The following is an 8,327-nucleotide window of genomic DNA, read 5'->3' as shown; positions in this document are numbered from 1 at the left end:
AGACGATGGCTTAGGTTTCCCAGTGTTTAGCTGGCAGTCTGAGAACATGGAGGCAGTGGACGGGTCGAGGGAGGTGGTGAAAGAGCAGAGCCGGCTGGGTGTAGCCAGTGTGCACATGGAAGCTGACCTCAGGTCTACAGGTGATGTTGCCAAGGGGCAGCAGGTAGATGAAAAAGAGCAGGCGTGCAAGGATAGATCCTTGAGGAATTCTGGAGGTAACGGTGCAGGGGCGAGAAGAGAAGCTATTGCTGGGGAATGCGCTGGCTAAAATTGGTTAGCAAGGGCAGTCCCACTCAGCTGGGCAGTGGAGGAGAGGCATTAGAGGAGGATGGTGTGGTCAACTGTGTCAAAGGCTGTAGAGAGGTCAAGAAGGACAAGGCATGGTCACAGTAATGGAAATGTAATTTATGACTTTGAGGACCATTTCAGTGCTGTGGCAGAGGCAGAATCCTGATTGAAGACATTCAAGCATTGAATTGCAGGAAAGATGGCCGTGGATTTTGGAGGCAATGACATATTCAAGAACTTTGGAGGGGAAAAGAAAGTTGGGGCAGTAGTTTGCAAGGACAGGCTGGCTAAGGAAGTTTTTTTTGTGAACGCCGTTAATGACGGCAGTTTTGAAAGAGACGGGGAAACAGTACCCGAGGAGAGAAAACTATTCAGTCTCTGATAGCGTGGGGGCCAGGAAGGGAAGTTGGCTGGTCAGCAGTTTAGTGGGAATGGGGTCAAGGGAGCATGAGCCGAGAGTTGGTAGATAAAGTAGAGACACAGGACTAGGGCATGGGAAGACCGGGGGGAGCCTGGGGGAGCTTTGGCTTGGTGGGAATAGGGAGGGGAGGAGGCAGCTGAATAGATGGTCTCAAACTTAGTGACAAAGAAATCCACAAGGTTCTCGAACTTGTTGAAGGGAGGAAGCAGGGTAGAGGGGTTTAAGGAAATGGTTGGTAGTGGAGCACAGAAGCTCAGGTTTTTCTTTGCTCGTGATCCTGGAATAGTGGGTGGTTTTCACAGAGGACCGTACAGTTGCAATCCACTCAAGTTGAGCTGACATGAACTACCATGCCCTCCTGGTTTTATATTAAAAATTTGTATAATAATTATAGCTTTCACTATAAGAGGTATCGTGGCATATAACCTTTTAACAAAACTCTCTCACATGATACTGCAAGTGTACGTTTAAACCTGCTCCTGTTTTATGGTATTTCTGTGATCGTACACTCACGGATGGCTATTGGTGGTGTGTACTGTAGAAAGATTTACATCCTCAGAACACATCTGAGGATAGTGGATTAGTATTGGATTAGCTTTAAGGTTTATTTAAACTATAACTGTTGTATTGGTATGAAACAGTTTCACATCACCTTATAAAGTGCTGGTTAGGCCACAACTGGAGTGTTGCGTCCAGTTCTGGTCACCACACTTTAGGAAGGATGTGACGGCCCTTCAGAGGGTGCAGAGGAAATTTACCAGAATGGTTCCGGGGATGGGGGATCTTAGCTACAAGGACAGGTTGGAGAAGCTGAATTTGTTTTCATTAGAGGAAAGGAGGTTGAAGGGTGATTTGATGGAGGTGTACAAGATTATGACAGGTTTGGATAGGCTAGACGGGGAAAGGCTGTTCCCATTAGTTGATGGTACAAGAACGAGGGGACACAGATTTAAGGTTTTGGGCAAGAGATACAGGGGGGGATGTGAGGAAAAACTTTGTTACGCAGCGAGTGGTGAGGACCTGGAATTCGCTGCTGACGGAAGTGGTGGAAGCGGAGAAACTCAGGCCTAGAAATTCAGTGGGCTGCGCCACCAGTTAGCGCCTAAAGAGGGCACTCAGTGGCTTTAGCGCCACTGGCCACGACTCCCGCGATATTTAGCGGGGCGCTAATGGCGGCGTTAGCCTGTAGCGCTGCGCCACCACCGATGACGTCATCGGTGTGCGCAGCGCCCCGCTACCGCCCCGATCGCGATATTTGGTCGCGCCCGCCTCTGTAACGCCAGTCGCAATTTGCGACCGGTTCACGGGGCCTACCTGTGGCGGTAGTGGCGCAAATTAAGGTGGAGGTGCAGGGCGGCCATTTTTTTCGTTGGCCGCCTGCCAGCACCTCCGTCCCTGGCCTCCTGATCTCTCCCCGGGCAGTGCCTCGAGCAGCGCCCCGCGTCCTTCTTGGGGCGCTCAAACTGAATTTCCGGCGGATGCAATGGCTCCGATCACAGCGGTAATTCCAGCGCCCAGGTGAGCTTGGCACCCCGTTTGGGGCGCCGCCGAATTTCTAGGCCTCAATGTTTTCAAGGGGAGATTGGATAGGCACTTGAGGGAAATAAACTTGCAGGGCTACGGGGATACAGCGGGGGAATGGGACTGACTGAATTGCTCCACAAAGAGCCGGCACGGACTCGATGGGCCGAATGGCCTCCTCCTGTGCCGTATGACTCTATGACATCACTCTGACACAAGTTTTGTAGTGTAAATTCATTGCTGGGTCTGATCAGACTCCAGGCCAAAGCAGAATGAGACTCCCTCCTCCACTGCAACTGATGCTACTAGTAGTTAAACGCATCATTTATGATTGACCTGATATACCTCCAAATGGTTTCTCCAATCCTGTTCATGCCACCTGGTCTTGAAGGTAGCAAAGGACTTCCCACTGAGTCAAATATTGTACCTCTTTTTATACCATTTTCTCCTCTTCTCCTTTTGAGGCAGTCCATCGGAACTGAGGATGACTTGCTTCCACATTAAAAATGAGTTCGCAGGTGACTGATGAGTCCAGTGCGGGACCTGCAGTTCCAGTCACAGGTGGGGCAGACGATGGTTGAAGGGGCGGGTGGGTGGGGTGTTTGGGTTGACGTGCACTCCTTGTGCTGCCTGTGCTTGGCTTCCGCTTGCTCCTGGCGAAGAGACTCGAGGTGTTCGGCGCCTTCTCGGATGCTTCTCCACTTTGTGCGGTCTTGGGCCAGGGATTCCCAGGTGTCGATGGGGATGTTACACTTTTTCAAGGAGGCTTTGAGGGTGTCCTTGAAGTGTTTCCTCTGCCTACTTGGGGCTCTCTTGCCGTGCCAGAGCTTCGAGTAGAGCGCTTGTTTTGGGAGTCTCATATCGGGCATGCGGGCAATGTGACCCGTCCATCGGAGTTGATTGAGCGTGGTCAAAGCTTCGATGCTGGGGATGTTGGCCTGAGCAAGAACACTGACGTTGATGCGCCTATCCTGCCAATGGATTTGCAGGATCTTGCGGAGGCAGCATTGGTGGTACCTCTCCAGTGTTTTGAGGTGCCTGCTGTACATGGTCCATGTCTCTGAGGCATACAGCAGGGCGGGTATCACTGCTGCTCTGTAGACCATGAGCTTAGTGCCGGGTTTGAGGTCCTGGTCTTCAAACACTCTCTGCCTCAGGCGACCGAAGGCTGCACTGGCACACTGAAGGCGGTGTTGGACTTCGTCATCGACGTCTGCCCTTGTTGACAGTAGGTTCCCGAGGTATGGAAAGTGGTCCACGTTGTCCAAGGCCTTGTTGTGGATTTTGATAATTGGGGGGCAGTACTGTGTGGTGGGAGCAGGTTGGTAGAGGACCTTTGTCTTACGGATGTTTAGTGTAAGGCCCATGCTCTCGTACGCTTCGGTGAAGGTGTTGACAATGGTTTAGAGTTCGATCTCCGAGTGAGCGCAGCTCTACAGAAGCCTGAAGGCCGAGGTCCAACAAAAAACTCGCGACCTAAAGAACAGATGGTGGGTGGAGAAAGCGCAGGAGATCCAGCAGCTAGCCGACAACCACGACGTGCATGGATTCTTTAGCGCAGTCAAGACCATCTACGGCCCAAGCACCCAAGGCCCTACCCCGCTGCGGGCCAAGAACGGAGAGGTACTCATCAAGGACAGAGAGGCAGTCAGTGCCTACTGGAAGGAGCACTTTGAAGATCTCCTTAACCGCGACTCTGTCTTCGACGCGAATGTCCTCAACTCCATCCCACAGCATGCTACCTGCCACCATCTCAGCACAACCCCAACCCGGCATGAGGTTGAAAAGGCCATCTGACAACTGAAGAACAACAAGGCCTCAGGAGCAGATAGAATTCCCGCTGAGGCACTAAAGCATAGTGGAGAAGCACTACTGGCGCGAATTCATGAACTCATTTCTCTTATCTGGAAGGAGGAGAGCATGCCAGGGGATCTCGGAGATGCCGTAATTGTGACCACCTTCAAGAAAGGTGACAAGTCTGATTGCGGTAATTACAGAGGAGTTTCCCTGCTGTCTGCCATAGGGAAAGTCATCGCAAGAATCCTCCTCAATCGCCTTCTCCCAGTGGCCGAAGAGCTCCTCCCAGAGTCGTAATGCGGATTCCGCCCACTAAGGGGCACAATGGACATGATCTTCACCGCACGACAATTACAAGAGAAATGCAGGGAACAGCACCAACCGCTGTACATGGCCTTCTTTGATCTCACAAAGGCCTTCGACACTGTCAACTGTGAGAGATTATGGAGTGTCCTCCTCAAATTCGGCTGCCCTCAAAAGTTTGTCACCATCCTCCGCCTGCTTCACGACGACATGCAAGCCGTGATCCTGACCAACGGTTCCACCACAGACCCAATTCACGTACGAACCGGGGTCAAACAAGGCTGTGTCATCGCACCAATGCTCTTCTCGATCTTCCTTGCTGTAATGCTCCATCTCACCCTCAGTAAGCTCCCCGCTGGAGAGGAGCTAATTTACAGAACAAACAGGAAACAGTTCAACCTCCGTCGCCTCCAGTCCAGATCCAAGGTTGTCCCATCCTATATCGTCGAATTACAGTATGCAGACGACGCTTGCGTCTGCGCTCACCATTTTCTACTTGTGGTAAACCACTGTTTGTATTCCACTGTGTACATGCCTGGACATGCCTCGGCTGACTCCTCCCACAAGTCCTAGTATAAAGGTGACTGCTCCCCAGCCCTTTGTATTTCTGGACCGGTCGACCACTCGAGGCAGACCTTCATTCTTTTGTTAATAAAAGCCTTTAGTTACTCTCTTAACTCTCAGTCTTTTATGAGTAATTGATAGCGCATCAATTTTATTAACAAAATTTTTATAATGGAGAAGATCCTCACACCAGCATGCCTGGACTTAGATCATCGGGAGGCGGACTCATCCACCAAGTTTACTCACTGGCTTAAGTGTTTCGAAAAATTCCTGACCGCCTCCGCAGCAATCAAATCGGACGAGGACAAACTGGATGTCCTGACCTCCAAAGTGAACCACCGAGTGTACTCGGTCATCCAAGACGCGACCTCGTACGCGGACGCTATCAAGCTCCTCAAGGACCAGTACACGCGCCCAGTGAACGAAGTGTACGCCAGGCACCTTCTGGGGAGTCGTAAACAACAACCTGGGGAATCGACCGTGGAATACCTTCAGGCACTGTCTGTGCTTGGCCGGGCCTGTGGTTGTAAGGATGTAAAGGCCGCCGTGTACACAGAGGAACTTATCCGGGACGCTTTTGTAGCGGGCCACAGATCCAATTACACCCGACAGCGACTGTTGGAGCAGAGTGACCTCGACCTCAACAAGGCCTCTGAACTCGCACTATAATTGGATGCAGCCTACCGGGGCATGGATGCCTACTCCTCTGCACCGTGGACGCCGCGGGGAATGACAGCCTGGGACATGGTAGGACCGCCTCATAGCGCCGTGCCACCCCAGCAACGGCCCAACTACCGCAGCAGTGTCCCAAGGCCAGACAGCAGTGCCCCAAGGCCAGAAATGCTACTTCTGTGGCCAGGCAAAACACCCCAGAGCGCGCTGCCCGGCGAAAAACGCGATCTGCTCGGGCTGCGGGAAGAAGGGACACTACGCTAGCGTCTGCAGGGCCAAAGCCACCCCGAACCCCAGCAGCGCCGCGTGTGGGCCATGCGGGCCGCCATCTTGGGCCTCCCCGGCCATGTGCGAACCACCGGTACAGCAGCCATTTTGGACGCCTCCAGCCACATGGGGATCATGGACGCCGCCATCTTGGACGACAGCCGGAACGCAGCAGGCCCCCAACACCGCCTCATCTGATACCTGCAGCGACACACCGACCCCTACGCTGGCATCCGTTACACTGGACCAAGCGAGACCGCACCAGCTGGCCAGTTCCACAATGGACATTAAGGTAAATGGTCACCATACAATCTGCCTTTTTGACTCTGGGAGCACGGAGAGCTTCATCCACCCCGACACGGTGCGGCGTTGCTCTCTCCCAGTCCTGCCTGCGCACCAGCGGATTTCTATGGCCTCCGAGTCCCAGTCGGCGGACATCGGCAGCTACTGCGTGGTGACACTCGTAGTAGACGGGACTGGGTACGATCATTTTAAACTTCTGGTCCTGCCCGACCTCCGCGCTGCCGTCCTGCTGGGGTTAGATTTTCAGTGCCACCTTAAAAGTGTTACGATGGCGTACGGTGGACCCCTACCCCCACTCACAGTCCGCAGCCAGCAGCTTCCAAATTGCCCGCCGCGCACCAGGTGCAACCTCTCCACACTCAGAGTCACCCCCCCCCCCCCCCACTGTTTGCTAACCTCACCCCCGACTGTAAGCCCATCGCCACAAAGAGCAGGCGATACAGTGCCGGGGACAGGGTTTTCATTAAAACCGAAGTGGAGCGGCTCCTGAAGGAAGGGATTATTGAGGGCAGCACCAGCCCCTGGCGAGCCCAGGTTGTGGTCGTTAAGACCGGCGAGAAGCAGCGCCTGGTCATCGACTACAGCCAGACAATAAATCGCTACACCCTGCTGGACGCCTACCCACTCCCCCGCATAGCTGATATGGTCAACCAGATCGCGCAGTACCACGTCTTCTCGACCATTGACCTGAAATCAGCGTACCACCAGCTCCCTATCCGCCCTGAGGACCGCCAGTATACTGCCTTTGAGGCAAACGGCCGCCTCTATCACTTCCTTAGGGTTCCCTTTGGCGTCACCAACGGGGTCTCCGTCTTCCAAAGGGAGATGGACCGGATGGTAAATCAAAATGCGTTGCAGGCCACTTTCCCATATCTGGACAATGTGACCATCTGCGGCCGTGACTTGCAGGACCATGACGCAAACCTCGAAAAATTCCTCCGCACCGCCCAACTCCTGAACCTGACATATAACAAGGAGATGTGCATATTCCGCACAAACCGCCTCGCCATCCTTGGCTGTGTTGTGGAACACGGAGTCATCGGCCCCGACCCCGACCGGATGCGTCCCCTTATGGAACTCCCACTGCCCCACTGCCTCAAGGCCCTGAAGAGGTGCTTAGGGTTTTTCTCCTATTACGCCCAGTGGGTCCCCTACTATGCGGACAAGGCCCGTCCGCTGATCAAATCCACCTCTTTTCCCTTGACGGCAGAGGCCCGCTTAGCCTTCCACCGTATCAAGGAGGACATTGCCAAAGCCACCATGCACGCAGTGGACAAATCCATCCCCTTCCAGGTGGAAAGCGACGCGTCCGACTTTGCCCTGGCCGCTACCCTCAATCAGGCGGGGAGACCCGTGGCCTTCTTTTCACGAACCCTCCAAGGCCCGGAGACCAGACACTCCGCTGTTGAGAAGGAGGCCCAGGCGATTGTGGAGGCTGTGCGTCATTGGAGGCACTACCTGGCCGGAAAACGATTTACCCTGCTCACTGACCAGCGTTCAGTTGCTTTCATGTTTAACAACAAGCAGAGGGGCAAAATCAAAAATGACAAGATCTTGAGGTGGAGAATCGAACTTGCCACCTACAATTACGAGATCTTGTACCGGCCCGGGAAGCTCAATGAACCCCCGGATGCGCTATCGCGTGGCACCTGCGCCAGCGCGCAGATCGATAGACTGCGGGCCCTCCACAATGACCTCTGCCACCCGGGGGTCACCAGGTTCTTCCACTTCATCAAGGCCCGCAACCTGCCTTACTCTATTGAGGAGGTCAGGACCATGACCAGGAACTGCCAAGTCTGCGCTGAGTGCAAACCGCACTTTTATAGACCAGACAGGGCCCACCTGATAAAAGCCACTCGCCCCTTCGAGCGCCTGAGCGTTGATTTTAAAGGGCCTCTCCCCTCCTCCGACCGCAATGTGTACTTCCTCAATATTATTGATGAGTACTCCCGTTTCCCGTTCGCCATCCCCTGCCTGGACATGACCAGTGCCACGGTCATTAAATGTCTGAACGACCTCTTCACCCTGTTCGGTTTCCCCAGCTATATCCATAGCGACCGGGGCTCATCGTTTATGAGCGACGAACTCCGTCAGTACCTGCTAACTAGGGGTATTGCCACAAGCAGGACCACCAGTTACAACCCCCGGGGGAACGGACAGGTGGAAAGAGAAAATGCGACAGTTTGGAAGG

The sequence above is a fragment of the Somniosus microcephalus genome, chromosome 8 (genome assembly GCF_052327205.1).
Source record: "Somniosus microcephalus isolate GS21.2 chromosome 8, FLI_Smic_1.0, whole genome shotgun sequence".
In the NCBI taxonomy this organism is placed as follows: Eukaryota; Metazoa; Chordata; class Chondrichthyes; order Squaliformes; family Somniosidae; genus Somniosus; species Somniosus microcephalus.
Note: the sequence above shows the minus strand (reverse complement) of the source record.